Source organism: Triticum urartu, chromosome 3A (genome assembly GCF_056163025.1).
Source record: "Triticum urartu cultivar PI428250 chromosome 3A, HENAU_Tu73, whole genome shotgun sequence".
Taxonomy (NCBI): Eukaryota; Viridiplantae; Streptophyta; class Magnoliopsida; order Poales; family Poaceae; genus Triticum; species Triticum urartu.
This window is the reverse complement of record NC_141875.1, coordinates 438,085,114-438,110,956: the sequence shown is the minus strand read 5'-3', so window position 1 is coordinate 438,110,956 and position 25,843 is coordinate 438,085,114.

The window sequence follows — 25,843 nt, the reverse complement described above, 5'->3', positions numbered from 1 at the left end:
AATAAGGGTGAATCATCTAGTAAGGAAAATGCGGATCTCAAATCTATAAGTGTTCATCCCAATCTTTTTGCTATCATTAAGGAACCATTTGTTACAAATGAATTTTTCGATCTTGTGCCTAAAGGTTTGATAATCAATAAAAAGAAAGAAATTCCTAAAGATGGTAGATGCCTCATTGAAGAATTTCCTACCAAAGATGGCAATACCTAGATCTATTCTTGCTTGTTATGCCTAGCTAGGGGCGTTAAACGATAGCGCTTGTTGGGAGGCAACCCAATTTTATTTTTATTCCTTGCTTTTTTCTCCTTTTTAGTAATAAATAATTTATTGAGCCTCTATTTTGGTTGTTTTTTTGTGTTTGATTAGTGTTTGTGCCAAGTAGAACCGTTGGGAAGACTTGGGGAAAGTCTTGTTGAACTTGCTGTAAAAAAACAGAAACTTTAGCGCTCACGAGAACTGCTGTAATTTTTATTTGGAAAGTGATATTTAGTTAATTATTTTTGCAGATGATTAATAAATAAATTTCTCACGTCCAGCAATTTATTTTAGAATTTTTGGGGTTCCAGATCTTGCGCTAGCTACAGATTACTACAGACTGTTCTGTTTTTGACAGATTCTGTTTTTCATGTGTTGTTTGCTTATTTTGATGAATCTATGGCTAGTAAAATAGTTTATAAACCATAGAGAAGTTGGAATACAGTAGGTATAATACCAATATAAATAAAGAATGATTTCATTACAGTACCTTGAAGTGATCTTTTATTTTCTTTCGCTAACGGAGCTCACGAGATTTTCTACTTTAACTTTTGTGTTGTGAAGTTTTCAAGTTTTGGGTAAAGATTTGATGGATTATGGAACAAGGAGTGGCAAGATCCTAAGCTTGGGAATTCCCATGGCACCCCCAAGATAATCTAAGGACACCTAAAAGCCAAAGCTTGGGGATGCCCCAGAAGGCATCCCCTCTTTCGTCTACTTCTATCGGTAACTTTACTTGGAGCTATATTTTTATTTACCACATGATATGTGTTTTGCTTGGAGCGTCTTGTATTATTTGAGTCTTTATTTTTTAGTTTACCACAATCATCCTTGCTGTACAAACCTTTTGAGAGAGCCATACATGATTTAGAATTTGTTAGAATACTCTATGTGCTTCACTTATATCTTTTGAGTTATATAATTTTGCTCTAGTACTTCACTTATATCTTTTAGAGCACGGTGGTGGATTTGTTTTATAGAAACTATTGATCTCTCATGCTTCACTTAGATTATTTTGAGAGTCTTTATATCATGGTAATTTGCTTTAAATCCTAATATGCTAGGTATTCAAGAATAAAGAAATTCTCTTATGAGTGTGTTGAATACTATGATAAGTTTGATACTTGATAATTGTTTTGAGATATGAAGATGGTGATATTAAAGTCATGCTAGTTGAGTAGTTGTGAATTTGAGAAATACTTGTGTTGAAGCTTGTGATTCCCGTAGCATGCGCGTATGGTGAACCGTTATGTGATGAAGTCAGAGCATGATTTATTTTTTGATTGCCTTCCTTATGAGTGGCGGTCGGGGACGAGCGATGGTCTTTTCCTACCAATCTATCCCCCTAGGAGCATGCGCGTAATACTTTGCTTTGATAACTTGTAGATTTTTGCAATAAGTATATGAGTTCTTTATGACTAATGTTGAGTCCATGGATTATACGCACTCTCACCCTTCCACCTTTGATAGCCTCTCTAATACCGCGCACCTTTCGCCGGTATCATACACCCACCATACCTACCTATTATGGCATTTCCATAGCCATTCCGAGATATATTGCCATGCAACTTTCCACCATTCCGTTTATTATGGCACACTCTATCATTGTCATATTGCTTAGCATGATCATGTAGTTGACATCGTATTTGTGGCAAAGCCACAATTCATAATTCTTTCATACATGTCACTCATGAGTCATTGCATATCCCGGTACACCGCCGGAGGCATTCATATAGAGTCATATTTTGTTCTAAGTATCGAGTTGTAATTCTTGAGTTGTAAGAAAAATAAAAGTGTGATGGTCATCATTATTAGAGTATTGTCCCAGTGAGGAAAGGATGAGGGGAGACTATGATTCTCTCACAAGTCGGGATGAGACTCCGGACGAAAAAATAAAAAGAAAGAGAAAGAAAAGAGGCCATAAAAAGAGAAAAAAAGAAAAAAGAGAAAAGGCCCAAATAAAAAAAGGAAAAAAAATGAGAGAAAAAGAGAGAAGTGACAATGTTACTATCCTTTTACCACACTTGTGCTTCAAAGTAGCACCATGATATTCATAGTAGAGAGTCTCTCATGTTATCACTTTCATATACTAGTGGGAATCTTTCATTATAGAACTTGGCTTGTATATTCCAATGATGGGCTTCCTCAAAATGCCCTAGGTATTCATGAGCAAGCAAGTTGGATGCACACCCACTTAGTTTCTTTTTGAGCTTTCATATACTTATAGCTCTGGTGCATCCGTTGCATGGCAATCCCTACTCACTCACATTGATATCTATTGATGGGAATCTCCATAGCCCGTTGATACGCCTAGTTGATGCGAGGCTATCTTCTCCCTTTTTGTCTTCTCCACAACCACCATTCTATTCCACCTATAGTGCTATGTCCATGGCTCACGCTCATGTATTGCGTGAAGATTGAAAAAGTTTTGAGAATGTCAAAAGTATGAAACAATTGCTTGGCTTGTCATCGGGGTTGTGCATGATTTAAATATTTTGTGTGGTGAAGATAGAGCATAGCCAGACTATATGATTTTGTAGGGATAACTTTCTTTAGCCATGTTATTTTGAGAAGACATAATTGCTTTGTTAGTATGCTTGAAGTATTATTATTTTTATGTCAATATGAACTTTTGTCTTGAATCTTTCGGATCTGAATATTCATACCACAATTAAGAAGAATTACATTAAAATTATGCCAAATAGCACTCCGCATCAAAAATTCTGTTTTTATCATTTACCTACTCGACGACGAGCAGGAATTAAGCTTGGGGATGCTTGATACGTCTCCAACGTATCTATAATTTTTGATTGCTCCATGCTATATTATCTATTGTTTTGGACATTATTGGGATTTATTATCCACTTTTATATTATTTGTGGGAATAACCTATTAATCGGAGGCCCAGCCCAGAATTGCTGTTTTTTGCCTGTTTTAGGGTTTCGAAGAAAAGGAATATCAAATGGAGTCCAAACGGAATGAAACCTTTGGGAATGTGATTTTCTCAACGAACAAGACCCGGGAGACTTGGACCCTAAGTCAAGAAAGAAAAGAGGAGGCCACGAGGTAGGGGGCGCGCCTACCCCTCCAGGCGCGCCCTCCACCCTCATGGCCCCCCTGTTGCTCCACCGACGTACTCCTTCCTCCTATATATATCCACTTACCCCCAAACGATCAGAACAGGAGCCAAAACCCTAATTCCACCACCGTAACTTTCTGTATCCACGAGATGCCATCTTGGGGCCTGTTCTGGAGCTCCGCCGGAGGGCTTCTACATCAACACCATAGCCTCTCCGATGAAGTGTGAGTAGTTCACCTCAGACCTACGGGTCCATAGCTAGTAGCTAGTTGGCTTCTTCTCTCTTTTTGGATCTCAATACAATGTTCTCCCCCTCTCTTGTGGAGATCTATTCAATGTAATCTTCTTTTTGCGGTGTGTTTGTTGAGACCGATGAATTGTGGGTTTATGATCAAGTCTATCTATGAATAATATTTGAATCTTCTCTGAATTCTTTTATGTATGATTGGTTATCTTTGCAAGTCTCTTCGAATTATCAGTTTGGTTTGGCCTACTAGATTGATCTTTCTTGCAATGGGAGAAGTGCTTAGCTTTGGGTTCAATCTTGCGGTGTCCTTTCCCGGTGATAGTAAGGGCAGCAAGGCACGTATTGTATTGTTGCCATTGAGGATAACAAGATGGGGTTTTCTTCATATTGCATGAGTCTATCCCTCTACATCATGTCATCTTGCTTAAGGCGTTACTCTGTTTTTAACTTAATACTCTAGATGCATGCTGGATAGCGGTCGATGAGTGGAGTAATAGTAGTAGATGCAGGCAGGAGTCGGTCTACTTGTCTCGGACGTGATGCCTATATACATGATCATACCTAGATATTCTCATAACTATGCTCAATTCTGTCAATTGCTCAACAGTAATTTGTTCACCCACCGTAGAATGCTTATGCTCTTGAGAGAAGCCACTAGTGAAACCTATGGCCCCCGGGTCTATCTTTATCATATTGATCTCCCACTACTTAGTTATTTCCTTTGCTATTTACTTTGCCTTTATTTTACTTTCCATCTTTATCATAAAAATACCAAAAATATTATCTTATCATATCTATCAGATCTCACTCTCGTAAGTGGCCCTATAGGGATTGACAACCCCTATTTGTGTTGGTTGCGAGGATTTATTTGTTTTGTGCAGGTGCGAGGGACTCGCACGTAGCCTCCTACTGGATTGATACCTTGGTTCTCAAAAACTGAGGGAAATACTTACGCTACTTTGCTGCATCATCCCTTCCTCTTCGGGGAAAACCAACGCAGTGCTCAAGAGGTAGCAACGCCCTGCGGCCTACAGAGTCCCGGCCGGCTCATACAACGTGTCTGGTTCAGCGACGTATCTTACATGCCTTATATTACAAGTCTACATGTACATGGCAGTTTATACTTACGGGCCTTAAGCCGCCTCTGGGCTTGGGCCTCCTACAAGCCTATCTGTGAATCGCCATCTTGTATATTCTTGGGCTTCATATAGATGAACCCTCATTGTGATTGACCCGGCCCCTCCTGGGCGGGTTATATCTGGTAGTCATATCCCCAACATTAGGCCCAGGTTGATTTGAACTTGTTCATGTCAATCTTCAACACTTAGAAAAATCCTTCTACATCTGCTATGGAAACCTTATAACCCGCCAAGACATCATCTCCAGGAATTTCGGAAACTCGCCACGACGTCATCTTTAACGGATCTTTATCTTTAATGACCTTCTGAAAGTCGAGGCGTTTAATTAGTTGGATAATCATCATTTGGCCTCCTCGTTTTTTGCGCCTGCCTGTTACCCCTTTCCTTATAAATAGGGTCAAACCACCCCCTTCTCATTCTCCTCTCTTCTCCTTCTTGTCTTCTTCTTCCTCGCAGCGCTGTCGGCATTCTGGGAACGGGGGTCCCCAGACTTGCCTGCCTGCGGCCTGCGGCGTGGCTCAAAGGGGGGCCCAACACGGCCCGTCTTCATCAAGACAGACCCAAGACCCTCACGAGGGGCCAAGCCTCGCGGGGCGGACGATGCGGAGCTTCCTCAGGCACGGCCTCACTAGGCTGGCTCGCGAGGAGGCGGAGAGATCAAGGCGGGGTACCTCATGAGGTGCCCGTGACGCAAGCCATGACGACCAAGGGCGCCAGGCGGGCGCCAGCCCGCGCAGTGTCCTCCTTTCCTCTTTGGTGCAAAGGGAGCAAGCGCAGCCGCGGAGTACCAAGGCATCAGGCAAAGGTTGCCATTTCGGTGCAACAAGACCAAGACCAGGAGGACTGCAAGACGGAGGTCATTGTGAAGCCCAAGACGGCGTCACCACCAGAGCTTTGTGCAGGCGAAGACTACTTTTGTCAGGATAGCTGGTACCAGCTGTCCACTTCAAATTAGCCCGCCATTGTTGGCTCCCTTCCCGCTCGATATTTGGGAAGAGGACCAGGGCCTCTATAAATAGGACCAGCCCCCCACAGGAGAGGCGGGATGAGAATCAAGATCAGAGAGAGAGAGAGAGGTTAGAGGCTAGAGGATGGAGATCAACGATCGGAGAAGAGGGAGAGAGAAGGGTGACTGAACTCCTCCCAGTAGTTCATCGCCCCAGCCAAGAGCAGACCCTCGCGGGGATGTTCTTCCTTGTATTGTTCATCATCATCAGCCCAAGAGGCAATCCACCACGCGACACACTGGAGTAGGGTATTACACCAGAACGGTGGCCCGAACCAGTATAAGCCCTGTGTCTCTCGTGTTGTTCTTTCCATAGCTTAGATCTTAGCGAGGCAGAGGAGTGCAGGTAGGTAGGAGGCCAAATCTCCGCGCGCACCCCAGTGTTCGAACCTCAAGGGTCCGCCGGAACCCAAAATCCGACACCAGCCCACACGAGCTCCACCACCATCGACCTCCGTCCCCTTCGTCAACTCCGGCCGCTGCATCGCCCTGAACGGTCCAGAAACGCCGCGGCGCTCCTCCACTGTCAACTCTTATCAGTAAGTCTTACCTTTTCCTTTTCATGGATCTGTCCTTTAGGGTTTCGGTGTTCATCAGTGTAGGTCCTGTGCGGTAGCAGTTTTAGCATCTATTTTTGATACTAGAACACATCCTCATCGTGATAGATCTCCACTGGGCACCTCCACTTTTCTGCTTCCACCTCTGTAGTTTTTTTAGAATTTATTTCCTTTTTCTGAACTGCCGCAGATCCAATCTCATAGCTTCGATCTGCAAAACTTGTTTGTCCCCATACTTAGTAGGATTGCACTCTTATCAGATCTTGAATACCAGTATGTGTCATGGCGACTTACATATCCGATTTACAATGAACATATATTATTAGTCCTCACTTAAGCCGCCATTCTGAATGTACACTGCAATAGTTAACTCATGATTTCACCGACTAACTTGAGCCGGCAAATTATTCCCTTCCTTTAGGTTGTCCATCTTTCGCAATGCCGCCAAAGACAGTTACTACATGTAACTGGGTTCCCTCCATCGTCACTGAGGATACCTTAAAGGATTTTGTCAAAGTTGGATATTTGCCAGAGAAGAGTGTCATGCATTACCGTGCTCCTGACCCGAGCGAAGAGAAACCTCTGCCAAAAGGATGGTGAAGTCATTGTATTCACTGTTCACATGAACCGGGACTTCTCACCGCCCGGCTCTAAGTTTTTCCGAGACGTTCTGCACTTCTTAAAACTCCATCCTCAAGATATTGGACCCAACTCCGTGTCAAACATTTGTAACTTTCAAGTTTTCTGTGAAGTATATCTTCAAGAAGAGCCTAGCGTCGAGCTTTTCAGGGAATTCTTCTATCTGAACCGCCAAAATGAGTTCACAAACAGGCCTAGCTTAGAACTTGGTGGAATCTCGATTCAACGCAGAAGAGATACCATCTTCTCTCAAGCAGCTCTACCGAGTCACCCTAAGGACTAGAATCAGACGTGGTTCTATTGTAAAGATATCTCACCGGCTGATGAAAATCCATTGTCGGGTTATCGTGCTGAACGTCTTGACCCGAAACATCAACTCCCTAAAAAACTTACCACCGCTGAACAGAAGAAACTCACCCCTACTATCAGAAAGGTCCAAGCCCTGCTAGGAAACGGTTTAACCGGAGTTGATTTGGTCCACTGCTGGGTCGCGTGGCGGATCATACCCTTAATCCGCCAATCTGGCTTGATGTGTACTTATACCGGAGGAATGTACGATCCATTACACCATAGCTCTTTGCGTTTGACTGAAGATGGCATTATTGAGATGGCAACAACACTTGTAAATGGAAAATTCAAAGACTGCAACAAAGTGGGTTTGAAACCTTTCTGACAGCTTAACCCGCCGCCAGACGTAAGTCTCTTGATTTCCCTTATCTTACTTCTGGAAGGCAAAATATGACCATGAGGCTGCCGAAAAGGCTAGGGCTGTCACGAAAGTCGCAAAAAAGACCAGCAAGTGACCTAGGAAGAAGTCAAGCGCCTCTAATCTGCTTAAGCTGGATGATACCTTTGAGCCGGAGGTAGCCCTTGACTCTCTTGGCTTGTTTTTCAACCACCTTATTGACACTGACTATTGCCAGGATGACATGGGAGCCAGCCAAGCAGTTGAAGAAGAGGTAACTATTATTTCCTTCGACTCAGAACCTTTGCCAAGGCAGAAACTTCGGCGAGTAACCAGGAAAGTAAGGTTTTCACACCCCTTGGCTTATTTAGATCCTCACTTTCTTTTGAAATGACAGCAACACGAGAGCCACTGCCAGACCCGGACCAGTGGAGGTGAAGATTTATCCTCCGATTTACCAAACACTCCTCGAAAATGCCAAAATGAGGTTCTTTTTAGCCTTGACTCTTTTATTTTCTGGCAGGTTTCTTTCGTTAGCCACTCAATTCCTTCGATTCAATCTTGCAGGAGATTTCCCATTCTTCCTCTAGCGATTCATCTTAGACTCAGCTGCCGGCTTTCAAGACTGCCCCTGGGTAGGAATAATTACCTTTCTATATCTTTATATCCTTACCATTATGCTGACTTGTCCGAATTCTTTTAGCGGTCAAGCAAAACCCAACAAGAAGGCGAAGGTGACAAAACCGGCCGAAGACCCTAAAGCTGCTGAACCGGACCATCAAGCTTCTGCACCAGAAGCCTTTGAACAACCAGAAGATCCTGCTTCCAACACTCAACCCGAGATGCCTGAGTTGTCTGTTGATGAAACCAACATTGACCCGTCAACTACTGAACCGTCAAGCTCACTTAACCCGCCAGAGACTCACGCTAATGGCATTCTGATCACTGGCACTGGCTTTACTGAACCGGGGAATCCAACTATCTTAGCCAGACATTCTGCCAAACAAGAAGTCATGGAGAGACGGAAAGTGAGGTTTGATGTCTCCCACTATGCTCAATTGACTAATAGTAAAGTATTGTCTGGTTATCTCAATCAAGTACACTCCAGCCGTGACTTGGAAATTGAGATGGTTAAACAGATGCACCGGAAGTATGAGGTATGTCATCCGGCTTACATAAGTTATATATCCTGCCAGCCCCCAAGTCTTCTGACTGTGATAAGATTGAATAAGCTGTAGACTTTGAAAACTTATAAACTTCTGTCCTAGACTCCCTCCAAGTCCGGTTTAAAACTAAACCGGATGTTGAGACAGCATTACTTTGCATCCGTAGACCCCAAGGGCCGGTTTAATCATCATGAATGAGCCAGTTCTATTTGTCCTTGTGCAAGAAAATAAAGCTGAATCTGCATAGCCCCATGAGTCGGCTGAGATTGTTTACAGTACATCCAGCTGATCATTAGTAAAATACAAGCAATATGCATTAGCCCCCAAGTGCCAAGTAGTGTTGCTTGCAAAGTACTTGGGACTTTATTTTATAAGAGCCATTTCCTTGAAAAAATTGCTTTGACAGACATTAGCCCCAAGTGCCAAGTGTTGTTGCTTGCAAAAGACTTAGGACTTATATTGTTGTAATCTGCCATGAAATATATTTGAGAAATCTGTGTTGCATGCAGGCTGCAACCGCTGAATTGGAATCTCAACTGAACAATGCTAAGACCCGGCTGGCGGCTCAAGAAAATGAGACCCGGAAAGCTGAGTCGAAATTCCAGTTTAGTGTGACTGAATCGGAAAAACTGAAGACCAGCTTTAAGGCAGAGAAAAAGACTTGGATTGAAGAAAAGACTGCTTTAACACAGCGGGCCGTGAAAGTAGAAGCAACTCTTCAGGAGGTGACCACTGAGCTCTCCGGCTTAAAACACCATGTATCTCAGATGGTTTCTGCGATCTTCAGTGAGTTGCCTTGTTATTCATCCAAAGTGAATACTTGTGGCCATAATGTAAGCCACCATTTAACCAATCTGTAACTTACTCGGGTCCCAAGAGCAGGAACCTTAGCCAAGACACACTTGTGAAGCTCAAGGCGGTTTACACTCTATACTGGAGCTCAACGTACATTGGCTACCATCTCCTCGGCTAATCAAGGACCCAATCTGTTAAGTGATATGCTGAAGAAATTATCCATCCTGCCCACCAGAATCCAAGAGATAAAGCGGTCTTGCGCAAGAGCCGGCGCTGTGACGGCCTTGAGCCATGCTAAAGCGTGGGTACCGGAATTAGACCTGGCAGATGTGGCCAGTGAGTATCCTAGCTTAAAGGAAGATGGAACTTCTTTCGATCAGCAAGACTTTGCCGCCTGTGTCAAAGAGATTCGTCCTCATGCAACAGTCATCGCTGAAGAGACCAATCTTTCCAAATATCAGCCGGCTTACGATGCGGATAATCTGTAGATGCATACGCCTGCGTACAAAGTGACGGACTTAATTCCGCCGATTCGTAAGCACACTTTCGCCCCTGATATTGATCCGTCCAATCTGATTGACGATGAATTTGAATTCTTCGCCTTGCGTGGCTTTGATTGGTCCAAACCAAACTTCCAGACAACGGGGGAGGAAGAAGAACCGGCAAGGGATGAACCGGAGGCCTCCCGTGAGCAAGATCAAGAAGAGTGAACCTCCAGGCAGTTCAAAGACTTAAGCTTTGAGAAAACACTTGACCTCATGTTGGCTCATGGAGCTATGTAATACGGTAGTTAAAACTTGAATTGGCCGTGCCATCATGCACGTTTTTTGTTTTCCGTAACACTGATGATCCACCGGTTTTATAGAACTACTCTTTGTATGATAGTCTTTGACTTACGCAGATTTGAATTATTATGATCCTGCACACAAAGAAAACACAAGGATCCTAGAGGCTTACCGCCGGGCAGGTCATGATACCCAATGAAAGCCGCTGGGGACGAATAGTCCATAAACAGGGCCGGTCTGATAACTGCTAAGGAAAAACAACATACCTGTGATATATACTTAAAATGCCGGCTTATCAGCTTCGTGCAATTTAGAGGTGTTAGAACTATAACTTCAACCATGGTATTCATTACGCTTTGGAGATTTAGAGTTTGTCCTCCCGACGGGTTGTATAAACCCAAAGCGTGCTTCCAATGTGAGCTATAAACAGGGCAGCTGCGCCCGACTTATAAAAAACCAAAAAGCAACGAAAAAACTCAATTACGAATAAGAAATCAAACGAAATTCAAGGCTTTTGTAGACTGTCAAATTAAAGTATCTTCTTCAATGAAACTAGCCGGAGCCACTGGATTGTTCGTGTTGCCGTGATCCTGACTCACAGTGTGCCCAATCGACATTTGAACCCTAGATAAGTCTGGTCTTGCTCAAAGACTTATGAGGAGTACGCGGAGCCAGAGTAACAGTATCATGGGCCGATTTATCCAAGTTCCAAGGAAGGCGGCTTATGAAGGCTGGATCCATCTAACTCTGTAAACTGTACTCTCGCATGACAAGCCGCCGTTTGAACCTTAATCAAGCTCAGATCTTGCTCGAATACGCCGTAAAGACTGATCGTTAAGAGTTCGGCGGGTCAATCAGGATGACCTGATGGAGTTGAAGCAGCTGGTGTTACAGGTAGGACAACCCGGTCAGAGTTTGTTCTCTTCGGTCGAATACGCCTATGTTTGAACAAACCTGGTCAAGAGGGTAGTAACACTATGTTCTCTTTGGTCGAATACACCCGTGTTTGAACAGGAAGCTCCCAAGTGACATACTTACTAGCGTGGCATTGAGCCGATCAAAAGGGTACTGACAGCTATGTTCTCTTTGGTGAATACACCTATGTTTGAACAGGAAGCCCCCAAGTGACCATATAAACTTTTAGCCTTGCGCCGATCAAGAGGGTACCGACAGCTATGCTCGATGAGCAGGAAGCCCCCAAGTGATCATATGAACTTTGGCATTGCGCCAATCAAGAGGGTACCGACAGCTATGCTCGATGAGCAGGAAGCCCCCAAATGATCATCAGGGACCTATGTTTGAGCTGTGATGTGCAACCAACTCTCTTTGGTCCTTGAAATTGTGGGCGTCAAGCCTCTTAAATGATGATAAAGACCCAGCTTTGAAAAAGTGAAATGATAGAGGCCCTGAATTGTCAGGGATGCCGGCTTTATTATACCGCTTATAATATATACATCAGATAACTATGTACATCATGAGAGCCGAAGGCTCAAGTATAGTAGGACCGAAGATGAGCAATGTTCCACGGTCGACGGGTCTCCTCCTCCGATGTGCGTGAGTCCTTGTTGTCTCGAACGTTGATAAGGTAGTATGACCCATTATGTAAGTTCTTGCTAACCACAAAAGGTCCTTCCCAAGGTGGTGATAACTTGTGCATATCTGCCTGATTTTGGGTGAGCCGGAGCACTAAATCGCCTTCTTGAAAGGTTCTGGTTTTGACCCAGCGACTGTGATAACGCCGTAGGTCTTGCTGGTAAATCGCCGAACGAGCCACTGCGAGGTCACGCTCCTCATCCAATAATTCAAGTGCGTATTGACACGCCTTTTCATTGTCAGCCTCAACATAAGCCGCCACCCGGGGTGAATCGTGACGGATGTCGCTAGGGAGAACTGCCTCTGCCCCATAAACCATGAAGAAAGGTGTGTAACCCGTTGATCTATTGGGGGTGGTATTGATACTCCATAATACCGAGGGTAACTCCTCCACCCAACAACCCGGAGTTCTTTGCAAAGGAACCATAAGCCGGGGCTTGATACCTCGCAAAATCTCTTGATTTGCTCGTTCTGCCTGACCATTGGACTGAGGGTGAGCTACAGAGGAAACATCAAGCCGGATGTGCTCACGTTGACAAAACTCTTCCATGGCGCCTTTAGATAGATTAGTGTCATTATCTGTGATAATGCTATGTGGAAAACCAAAACGGAAGATCGCCTTCTTCATGAATTGAACTGCCGTTGCCGCATCACACTTACTAACTGGCTCTGCTTCAACCCACTTAGTGAACTTGTCAACTGCCACCAAGAGGTGGGTCTTCTTATCCTTGGACCTCTTGAAAGGCCCAACCATATCAAGCCCCCAAGTTGCAAACGTCCAAGTAATTTGAATCATCCTCAATTCTTCAGCCAATACGAGCTCGTCGTGCAAATATCTTACAGCCATCACATCTGCTTACCCAGTCTTCAGCATCAGCTTGAGCCATCAACCAATAAAACCCATGACGGAAAGCTTTGGCTACTAGAGATTTAGAGCCGGCATGATGACCACAATCTCCTTTGTGAATCTCTCGTAAAAATTCACAACCTTCTTCAGGAGAGACACAACGTTGAAACACCCACGTAACACTGCGATGGTGCAACTCCCCATTGACAATCGTCATTGACTTAGACCGTCGGGTTATCTGTCTGGCCAAGACCTCATCCTCTGGCAACTCACCCAGGGTCATGTAAGCCAAATACGGAACCGTCCAATCAGGAATAGCATGGAGAGCCGCCACCAATTGTGCTTCCGGGTCAGGAACAACAAGATCTTCTTCTGTAGGCAATTTGACAGAAGGGTTAAGTAAAATGTCCAGGAACATGTTAGGTGGCACCGGCTTACGCTGAGACCCTAGCCGGCTTAAAGTATCAGCCGCCTCATTCTTCCTGCGATCAATGTGATCAACTTGATAGCCCTTGAAATGACCCGCAATGGCATCAACCTCTCAGCGGTAAGCCGCCATGAGCGGATCCTTAGAATCCCAAGTGCCAGAAACTTGCTGAGCCACCAGATCTGAATCGCCAAAGCACCTTACCCGGCTTAAGTTCATCTCCTTAGCCATTCGAAGACCATGGAGTAAAGCCTCATATTCAGTTGCATTGTTAGTACAGGGGAACATTAGCCGGAGAACATAAGAAAATTTGTCACCTCGTGGGGAAGTCAAGACGACTCCAGCCCCCAAGCCCTCCAACTATCTGGATCCATCAAAATGAATGGTCCAGTATGTGTTATCCAGCTTTTTTTCAGGTACCTGCAGCTATGTCCAGTCATTGATGAAATCCACAAGTGCTTGAGACTTGATGGCCGTACGAGGCACATATTTTAAATCGCGAGGCCCCAGCTCAATGGCCCACTTAGCAACCCGGCCCGTGGCTTCCATGTTTTGTATGATATCCCCCAAAGGAGCAGAACTAACCACAGTGATAGGATGACCTTGAAAATACTGCTTAAGCTTCCAGCTTGCCATGAAAACCCCATACACAAGCTTCTGCCAGTGTGGATATCTCTGTTTGGACTCGATAAGCACCTCACTGATATAATAAACCGGACGTTGAACCAGATATTCTTTGCCTGCCTCCTTCCTTTCCAACACAATGGCTACACTGATAGCCCGGCTATTAGCAGCCACATATAACAACAAAGGCTCTTTATCAATAGGGGCAACAAGCACGGGCGACTCGGCCAACTATTTCTTGAGATCCTCAAACGCCTGATCAGTAGCATCACTCCAAACAAAGTGATCCGTCTTTTTCATCATCTGGTAAAGGGGAATAGCCTTCTCACCCAGTCGGCTTATGAACCGACTCAAAGCCACAATATGACCCGCCAGTCACTGAACATCATTGACACACGCCGGTTTAGCCAAAGACGTAATGGCTTTGATCTTCTCTGGGTTAGCTTCAATGCCTCTGTTAGAAACCAGAAATCCCAAGAGCTTGCCTACTGGCATACCAAAGACACATTTGGATGGGTTAAGCATCATCTTGTAGACCCGGAGATTATCAAATGTCTCTTTCAAATCCTCAATAAAGGTCTCTTTCTCTCTTGACTTCACCACAATGTCATCTACATAAGCATGAAAATTGCGCCCAATCTAATTGTGAAGGCAATTTTGTACACATCGCTGATAAGTCGCCTGGGCGCTCTTGAGCCCAAAAGGCATAGTCACATAGCAGAAGGCTCCAAATGGAGTAATGAAAGCTGTCTTCTCCTGGTCCTTAACTGCCATCTTGATCTGATGAGAACCAGAATAAGCATCCAAAAAACTCAAATGCTCACAACCCGTCGTAGCATCAATGATTTGATAAATACGAGGAAGAGCGAATGGATCAGCCGGACAAGCCTTATTTAAGTTCGTGTAATCCACACACATTCGCCAAGTGCCGTTCTTTTTGAGTACCAGCACTGGATTAGCTAAGCACTCAGGATGAAAAACTTCAATGATAAACCCGGCCGCCAGAAGCCGGGCCACTTCCTCACCAATGGACTTGCGTCTCTCCTCATTAAATCGGCGAAGAAATCGCTTGACCGGCTTAAACTTTGTATCAATATTAAGAGTGTGCTCAGCGAGTTCCCTTGGTACACCGGGTATGTCTGAAGGCTTCCATGCAAAGATGTCCCAGTTCTCACGGATGAACTCGATGAGCGTTTTCCTATTTCGGATCCAGATTAGCATTGATGCTGAACTGTTTAGATGAGTCGCCAGGGATGAAATCAACCATCTTAGTATCGTCCGTCGATTTAAATTTTAACGAAGGATCATGCTTAGTGGTTGGTTTCTTCAATGGCATCATGTCCGCCGGGTCAACATTGTCTTTGTAAAATTTCAGCTCCTCCATTGCACAAACTGATTCAGCATAAGCCGCATCTCCTTCCTCACATTCCAAGGCCACCTTGCGACTCCCATGCACTGTGATGGTGCCCTTATAACCCGGCATTTTAAGCTGCAAGTAGACATAACAGGGCCTCACCATGAATTTAGCATAAGCCGGCCATTCGAACAGAGCATGATAAGGGCTTTTGATCTTGACCACTTCGAAGGTTAACGTCTCATACCTGGAATCATGCTCATCTCCAAAGGCAACCTCTAAAGATATCTTGTTGGGTACTACAGTAGGGTGCGTCGACTGCAAATTAAAATTTTCCTACGCGCAGAACAACCAAGAACATGCTACGGGAGATGGATCACAGTTCGTTACCACTAGACGCGCAGTGCCGTGCAGTGGAAGAAGAGTTGGGGCAGCGCATCCGCGTGGATCATCTCTTCCTCGTCCGATCTCCCTCGTACAGCCGGTAGTCAGTTCCCACGTACAGGTTCGCCAGAGCGGCGCAAGTGCACCGCCCCTAACGGTATCCGCGCGTGCAGGAGGAACATCGTGCAGCGGACTGCTAGGTCCGATCACACAACCGGCGGTGAGTGGAGGTGTCTATTCGCAACACATGCAAACCCTAGTGACAGCGCCAAAGCGATCAATCACGTGAGTGTGCGGCACCTCCACTTTATATAGGCGTCTGTCGCGGGCTCAACACTTGGGCCTTGCACGGACCCGAAAGCCCATAAGTCTACTTGGCCACAATCCGAATACAGCTCAGATCACATCCGACTAGTGTCCTCGGATCCGACCTCATAGGTTCCTTCCCTTAAGCACGCGACCCCTTAGGTTCAAGCCGGCTTGGTCGCAGTTCGGATCACCTCCGAACTGCACAGTTGGTAGCGGCCTCTAGCAAGGCATGCCGAACACCAAATAGACTATGAATTTGGTTAGGCGAACCTGTACACATACTTCCATTCCTTTTGCCACACGATATATGTTGTCGGGCTCAAGGCGAGTCTGTCATCCTTTTGCTAGCCCGACCTCTTTCTCGTTCCAGTGATGCCGACCACAAACCGGATTATCTCATGATCTTTGTCGCATGGCCATGCTTATCCTGGTCGGATCACACGAGGGGCCCAAAGTATATCTCTCCTGATCGGAGGGGCAAATCCCATCTTGCTCGACCACGTCTCGCAGCATGGTTCTGGACAAACCCGAAACCTACCTTTATAACTACCCAGTTACGGAGTAGCGTTTGGTCGGCCCAAAGCAAGTCTGTCACCATCCTGAGTACATGCGTCAGCTCAGGTCTTAGGACATAGAACATATGTTGTACTCGAGACTCACAGATGACATATCGCTGCGTCTCATAGTTGGGTCTGTGCGACTCAGACCTTATCTCGACTCGGATCTGACTACGTCGAATCCGACCAGATCCTTCCAAGTCCATATTATCCGATTAGCATCCAATGCTCCATGGCTAGTGAGACCAAGCCATCGACCGTGTCATATGCTAGTCTAGTTGGTTGCGCGTCCACACAGCCCTTTTGACTAGGGACCTTTTAGGACAGTCATCATACAATGCATAGTCCCACAAACAAGTCACGCACTTGCTGATACATATCATTGATAATGTCCAAGGACTATCTTTATTCATCAACACATAGGAAATATCATCATACATGATTGCCTCTAGGGCATATCTCCAACATATCTTACCCACTGGGTAGGCTGATTTACCTGGCGATGCCATGGAAGACGGTATTTGACGGCTTAAGATTCTTATCTGCCAGTCCCATGCGTCGGAAGGTCTCATAATATAGGATGTTAATGCTGCTACCTCCATCCATGAGAACCCCCAACTTGAGGCGCCACCACCAAAGCCAGATGACCCGGATTATCAACCCGGGGTGGATGATCCTCTCTACTCCATACGGTAGGCTTCTCAGACCATCGTAGATAATATGGGACCGCCAGCTCAACAGAGTTCACAGCTCTCTTGTGAAGCTTCTGATCCCATTTACACAAACTGGTGGTGAAGACGTGGTACTGCCCACTATTCAATTGTTTTGGATTGCTCTGATAACCGGACTACTGCTGCTACTGATTCCCCTGACTATTCTGCTGATTGTAACCACACTAGTTACCATGACCTTGAAACCCGGAACTTGAACCGCCGCCTCCATGACCCGGACCGTGAGAGCCGGACCCTGATCCTCCATTTGGGCCATGGTGGCGCTGGATGGATTCCCAAAAGCTTCTCATTATGCTGCAATCCTTACACGAATGAGTAGCCGGCTTATGATCCGTTCCGTGTTTCGGGCACGGCTAGTTTAACATTGCTTCAAGGTCAAATACTGCCCTCGAAGCCGATGGCCCCTGCGGTCCCCTACGGCGCTGATTATCATTGCGTGCGCCTGTGTTAGCCACGAAGTCATCAGCTTTGCGTTTACCGTTGCCACCCTGACTGGTAGAGTTGTATTGTTGTCCCTTCATGCCGTTACTCTTCTTTCCCTTTCCTGACCTTTCGTCCTCTGAATCAGGGTCCTTGGTACCATCAGAGTCGGCATACTTAACTAGAGCTGGTGCTAGCTTCGACACAGATCTTGATGACTCCAAGTCACAAACCGGATACATGTACATTTTGAATGGTGGGGCAGTCAGCTGGTGCAGTTGCAAGAAAAGCGTCGTGGCGGGATCTACATGTGAAGCGGAGTACATAGCTGCCTCGGAGGCAGCACAAGAACCAGGCTGGATGAAGGAGTTCATCACCAACCTAGGAGTCATTCCCAATGCGTCGGGCCCGATGACTCTCTTTTGTGACAACACTGGAGCTATTGCCCTTGCCAAGGAGCCCAGGTTTCACAAGAAGACCAGGCATATCAAGCGTCACTTCACCTGTAACGCCCTCGATGCGGCTATATCTCCTACGTGTCGATGCACGACTTAGAGGCATAACCGCATTGAAAGCAATGTCGCAAGTTAGGCAATCTTCACAACATCCCATGTAATATAGATAATAAAAGGGGAGATACATAGTTGGCTTACACTCGCCACGTCAATCAAAGTACATAAATAGCATTACATCAACCAATCACTCATGGCCCGACTACGGCGCCAAAACAAAAGATAAACCCAACATGCGACACGGTCCCGATCGCTCCAACTGGGCACCACTACTGATCATCAGGGAAAAACACATAGTAACGGCGTGAGTCCTCGTCGAACTCCCACTTGAGCTCAAGCGCGTCATCTAGAACGGAGTCATCAGGCCCTGCATCTGGTTTGGAAGTAATCTGTGAGCCACATGGACTCGGCAATCTCGCACCCTCGCGATCAAGACTATTTAAGCTTATAGGTAAGGCAAGGTAAAATATGTGGAGCTGCAGCAAGCGACTAGCATATATGGTGGCTAACCTGTTCACAAAAGAGAGCGAGAAGAGAAGGCAAAGCGCGAATGAATAACTAGAGAATAACCTGCGGCAAGCATTACTCCAACACCGTGTTCACTTCCCGGACTCCGCCGAGAAGAGACCATCACGGTAACTCACACAGTTGATTCATTTTAATTAAGTTAAGGTTCAAGTTATCTACAACCGGACATTAACAAATTCCCATCTGCCCATAACCGCGGGCACGGCTTTCGAAAGTTCAAATCCCTGCAGGGGAGTCCCAACTTAGCCCATGACAAGCTCTCACGGTCAACGAAGGAATAGACCTTCTCCCGAGACATTCTGATCAGACTCGGTATCCCGGTTCTACAAGACACTTCGACAAGTTAAAACAAATCCAGCAGCACCGCCCGAATGTGCCGAAAAATCCTGATAGGAGCTGCACATATCTCGTTCTCAGGGCACAATCGGATAAGAAATCCGTACAACTAAAACCAGCCCTCGAGTTTCCCCGAGGTGGCGCTGCAAGGGGCTCTAGGTTGGACCAACACTCAGAGGAGCACTGGCCCGGGGAGGTGTTAAATAAGATGACCCTCGGGCTCCAGAAACCCAAGGGAAAAAGAGGCTAGGTGGCAAATGGTAAAACCAAGGTTGGGCATTGCTGGAAAAGCTTTAATCAAGGCAAACTATCAAGGGGTTCCCATTATCACCCAACCACGTAAGGAACGCAAATCCGGGAACATAACACCGATATGACGGAAACTAGGGCGGCAAGAGTGGAACAAAACACTAGGAGAGAGGCCGAGCCTTCCACCCTTTACCAAGTATATAGATGCATTAAGATAACAAGGCAATATAATGATATCCCAACAATTAAATAATGTTCCAACAAGGAACGGTCTCCAATCTTCACCTGCAACTAGCAACGCTATAAGAGGGGCTGAGCAAAGCGGTAACATAGCCAACCAACGGTTTTCTAGGACATGGTGGGTTAGAGGTTTGACATGGCAATTTGGGAGGCATGATAAGCAAGTGGTAGGCATCGTAGCATAGGCATAGCAAAAGAGCGAGCATCTAGCAAAGCAAAGATAGTAGTGATTTCGAGGGTATGATCATCTTGCCTGCACAGTTGTCAGTGTTGACTAGATCCTCGAAAGCAAACTCAACGGGCTCCTCGTTAGCGAACTCGTCTCCCGGCTCTACCCAAACAAGACAAAACAAGCAAACGGAACACAATCAACCACGTGCAAACTCAAACAACATGATGCAAACATGGTATGCTATGCGGGATGCGACATGTGATGCATATGCAAGATTTGACAAGGAATGAATGAACCTGGCCTAAACTTGGAATTCCAAGTGTGCCACTGGAAAGGTGAGATGAAATCGCTTGAAAACGATATTAAGATCACCGGAATCGGAGTCATGGTTTGGAAATGGCAATCAATTCAAATATGGCACCGGTCTGCGATATACAGCAAGTAGCCATCTAAATGCAACAAGATGAACATGCTACAACACTCAAACATGGCAACAAAATACATGGCAGGGATCCATTAATGATGCTTAACAAAATATGAACACTGAGCTATGGCCAATTCATCCATTAACAGGTTCAAAAAAGCATGGCAAAAATGCATTTGGTAAACAGATTTCAGACTTAGTGAAATTAACACTTGTCTGGAATTTCAGATCAGGTAGCACACTTTGGAGCATGAAAACTATATACTACAGGGACTGAACATGGCAAAGTAAAGTATGGCATGGAGCTACTCAAAGAGCTTAACAAAAGTCCCTTAGTGACCTTAAGCCAAAAGGGATCAGAAAATACATTTGCAAGCATGTGAACATGGCAAAAACATAATCAGTTCTCAGACTTAGTGAAAAACTGGAGCGTGCAAATCAGATATCAAGTAGGGATGTTTACGAGCTCGATGCACTCACTACAGAGCATGTCATGACAATCTAAGCATACACCCATAAAGAATACACATTATACAAGCTAGACATGGCAAGAACAATAGCATAGCATGCACGGATCAACTACAACATCCTCGGCAAAATCGCTAACAAGTAGACAATCTGCCCAGATTCACGAAATAGCAAAAGTAGAGCTCGATTGACTCAAGCTAGGGTGCTCCATAATTGCAAAAAAAGACATGGATGGATAGAGCAATACAAGATTAACAAAACATCCTTACTGATCATCCTCAAAAAGAGGCACGGATCACTAGGAAACAACATGAACATATGGCATATTGAGATAAACAGATCAAGGACTTTGTGGAATTGCTAAGTCCCTGAAATTAGCATTAATGAATGCACCACTTTGCAAGCTTGTGCTAGTCACCACACAAATCACAAAAATACATGGGTTGCACCTCTGGATAGATGGCAAAACATATAACAAAACTCATATAGAGCTCAGGGGCATAACATGCACACAATAATCATGGCAAAAATGACAAATATCTAATTGGAACAGCAGATCTGACAATTATCTCAAATAGCACTCTTCCAACAGCATTTCGGGCATCAAGATGAACTCAAATGGAAATGATGCAATGAGATGAACTGATGTGCTCTCTGAGACGAACATTTTGATATGCTATATGCCCAAAACGGAGCTACGGATGCGGAGATATCACAGGTCAAAGTATGCAAAATTACTGGAAAAGGGGGGGGGAGTCAACCCGATCTAGGGTTTACTGTAGCAACCCGGATCTGGATCCAGATCGAGCAAGCGCGAAAAACGAGGTTCGCCGGGGGCCGGCACCGGAGTAGACGAGGGCGGCCGGAGCGAGGGAGGCCGGCGCCGGAGTGAGGACGCCGGGGCGGAGGCCGATGGCGGCGCGGGGCGGCGCTGCCGGGGTGGAGCGCGGCTCCTGCCGCCGAGGACGAGGCGGTCGCCGGCGGGGGCACGCTGCGGCGCGGTGTCGCGGGCCGCCGGCGATGGAGGCGAGGCGGCGCTGGTTCGCCGCGGTCGGAGAAGACAAAGACGCGGGCGGCGGGAGGAGATGGGTCGGGGAGGGCCTCGAGCGGGCCGGACGGGCCTCGCACGCGGGTGGCGGCGCAACGATGTGGGAGCGGCGGCTTGGCCAATCAGGAGCCGACACGTGGCGGCGGCGCGGGGAGGTTGGACATGTCCGGTCTGCGAGTTTTTGTCTGGCGGCGGCGGGTGGAGATGGATCTAGGGTTTGGGGAAGAAGGACCCATGGATTTCGGAGGGGGGGCTATATATAGGCATAGAGGGAGCTAGGAGAGTCCAAATGAGGTGCGGTTTTCGGCCACATGATCGTGATCGAACGCTCTAGATGATGGAGGGGGTTTTGGTGGGTTTTGGGTCAAAATGGAGGGGTGTTGGGCTGAAACACACACGAGGCCTTCTCGGTCCCTCGGTTAACCGTTGGAGCATCAAACGAAGTCCAAATGGTACGAAACTTGACAAGCGGTCTACCGGTAGTAAACCAAGGCCGCTTGGAAAGTCTCGGTCCAATCCGGAAATGTTTAACCTTCACACACGAAAGAAAGGTAGAAATTACCAGCGGAGGAGAACAGAGCGCCGGAATGCAAAACGGACAACGGGGAAAATGCTCGAATGCATGAGACGAACACGTATGCAAATGCAATGCACATGATGATATGATATGAGATGCATGACAACGACAACAATACACGGAGACAAAAACCCGAACCCGAGAAAATAAAATAACTTTATGCCGGAAACGGCAAGAGTTGGATTACATATTAGGTAAATCATATCCTGGGTGTTACAACACTCCACCACTACGAAAGGATCTTGTCCCGAGATCTAGGACTGGAAGAACACCGGGTACTCAGAACGGAGGTGATCCTCGCGTTCCCAGGTAGCTTCACGGTCGGAATGGTGTGACCACTTGACTTTGAGGAATTTGATTGACTTGTTGTGAGTCTTGCGTTTAGTCTCTTGAAGAATAGCAACGGGGTGCTCACGATAAGAGAGATCTTCTTGGAGCTCAATGTCCTCGAAGTTGACGGTGCGGTCAGGAGTCTTGAAGCACTTTCGGAGCTGAGCGACATGGAACACGTCATGCACATTTGCAAAGTTTGAAGGAAGCTCGAGTTGGTAGGCGAGATCGCCTCTCTTGCTGACAATCTTGAAAGGTCCCACATATCTAGGGGCAAGCTTCCCTTTGATACCGAAGCGACGAGTACTTTCATTGGAGAGACGTGGAGGTAAACATGATCTCCGATCTCGAAGGCCAAATCACGGTGCTTACTATCATAGTAGCTCTTCTGGCGGGATTGGGCTGCTTTGAGGTTATCTCGAATGACTTTGCATATTTCCTATGCCTCTGTGATTAAGTCATTTCCCAGAAGTTGACGTTCACCAGTCTCATACCAGTTGAGAGGGGTACGACACTTCCTGCCATACAGAATTTCAAATGGGGCCTTGCCCGAACTTGCTTGAAAACTGTTGTTGTAGGAGAATTCAGCATATGGAAGACAATCCTCCCACTTCATGCCGAAGGACATCACACAAGCCCTGAGCATATCTTCAAGAATCTGATTGACACGCTCGACTTGACCGCTAGTTTGAGGATGGAAAGCTGTGCTGAAGCGGATGTTGGTGCCCATGGCCTTCTGAAACGAATCCCGAAACTTGGAGGTAAAGATGCTGCCATGGTCTGAAGAAATCACTTGTGGAATACCGTGCAGAGAGACAATTCGAGAGGTATAGAGCTCCGCCAATTGAGCTGCAGTGATAGACTCTTTGATAGGCAGAAAGTGAGCCACTTTAGTGAGTTTGTCGATGACAACGAATATAGCATCATTGCCATGCTTGGACTTTGGAAACCCAGTCACGAAGTCCATCTCAATGTGGTCGAACTTCCATTCTGGAATGGCAAGAGGTTGGAGGAGACCAGCTGGCCTTTGGTGTTCTGCCTTCACTCTTCTACAGACATCACATTCATTCACGAACTAAGCAATCTCGCGCTTCATTCGAGTCCACCAATAAGCCTGCTTGAGGTCCTGATACATCTTCGTGCTCCCAGGGTGGATGGAGAGGAGAAAATTGTGAGGCTCGTTCATGATCACTTTACGAAGGTCACCTTTGGGCACAACAATACGATCCTCGAAGAAGAGAGTATCCTTGTCATCAAGGCGGTAGCACTTGTACTTGGGTTGACTCTTGGCAATCCCAATCTTCACCTTCTTCACCATAGCATCAAGAAGGTGGGCTTGGCAAATCTGGTCTTCCAAGGTAGGAGAGACTTGAAGGTTGGCGAGGAAACCTTGAGGAACAACTTGCAAATTAAGTTTGCGGAAAGCTTCACAAAGCTCGGGTTGATAAGGCTTGAGAATCAGACTGTTGCAATAAGCCTTCCTGCTCAATGCGTCAGCAATCACATTGGCCTTGCCTGGAGTATACTCGATACTCGGATTATACTCTTGAATCATTTCGACCCATCGAGTCTGCCTGAGGTTGAGATTAGGCTGAGTGTAGTTGTACTTGAGACTCTTGTGGTCAGTGAAAATGTCCACTTTCCTTCCCAATAAGAGATGTCTCCAAGTCAAAAGAGCATGCACAACTGCCGCCAACTCGAGGTCATGAGTGGGGTAGTTCTTCTCATTGGGCTTCAACTGGCGAGAGGTATAAGCCACAACTTTCTTCTCTTGCATCAACACTGCGCCGAGACCTTGGAGAGAGGCATCGCAAAAGACCTCGTACGGTTTGGATTCATCAGGAGGAGTCAGAACTGGAGCAGTGACCAATTTCTCTTTCAAGGTGTTGAAAGCGATGTCACATTCCGGAGACCAAACGTACTTGACGTGCTTCTGGAGAAGATTTGAGAGAGGCTTCGCGATCTTAGAAAAGTTTTCAACGAATCTTCGACAATAGCTTGCGAGACCGAGGAAGCTACGGAGTTGCTTCACGTTCTGAGGTGGTTCCCAGTTAACAATTGCAGACACCTTCTCAGGATTCACCGCAATGCCCTTGGCAGAGATGATATGACCAAGATAAAGAACCTCATCGAGCCAAAATTCGCACTTGGAGAACTTGGCATAGAACTGGTGTTCCCTCAGCTTATCGAGTACCAAACGCAAGTGCTTGGCATGATCTTCCTTGTTCTTCGAAAAGACCAGAATGTCGTCAAGATAGACCAAAACAAAGTCATTGGTGTAGGCATTGAAGATGAAGTTCATCATGCGAGAGAAAGTCGGAGGAGCGTTGACGAGGCCAAAAGACATGACAGTGTATTCATATGAACCATAGCTTGTCCCGAAAGCCATCTTGGGAATATCTTGCTCACGGATTCGAATCTGATGATAACCCATACGGAGATCAAGCTTGGAGAATACTTGGGCACCTTTGAGTTGTTCGAACAACTCGTTGATGTTGGGAAGTGGGTATTTGTTCTTGATAGTCTTCTTGTTCAATGGACGGTAATCAACACAAAGTCGGTCCGTTCCATCCTTCTTCTTTACAAAAAGAACACCACAACCCCACGGAGAAGAACTAGGTCGGATGAGACCCATTCTCTCTTGAATATCGAGTTGCTTCTTCAGCTCCTTCAACTCCTCAGGTCCGAGCTTGTAAGGATGCTTGCAAACTGGTTCCGTGCCAGGCTCGAGATCGATGACGAAATCAACTGGCCGGTGCGGAGGCATTCCTGGAAGCTATTCTGGAAAGACGTCTTGATATTCGCAAACGACTGGAATCTACGAGATAGCATCCAGTTCACCCTTCTCATTGAGAGAAAACAGACAGATGGTATCATCACAAGCGGCAAAGACAATTACATCCTCAGACGAATGAGTCAATTGAATCTGCCTGGCTGCACAATCCAGATGCGCCTTGTGCTTAGAAAGCCAATCCATCCCGAGAATAAGATCAATGTCCGAGTCACCAAGAACATTTGGAGAAGACAAGAACTTATAGTCACCCAAAGTGATTGTAACATCCGGAACGCATACTCGAGATGTCATTTGACGGGCCGGAGAGACAATAGCCAATGGTTTCGACAACACTTGAGTAACAAAATCATGCTTAGATGCAAAAGGTCTCGAGATGAAACAATGCGATGCACCAGTGTCAAAAAGAACTCTTGCAGGAATATCGTTAACAGGAAGGTTACCCATGATAACATCTGACGAGTCCTCTGCCTGAGCTGCATTCAGCATGTTGACCTTGGCGTGCTTGGGGTTATGCTTGACCACAGCTGTACTTGCCGATCTCACAGGAGGAGGAGGAGGGAGACGCC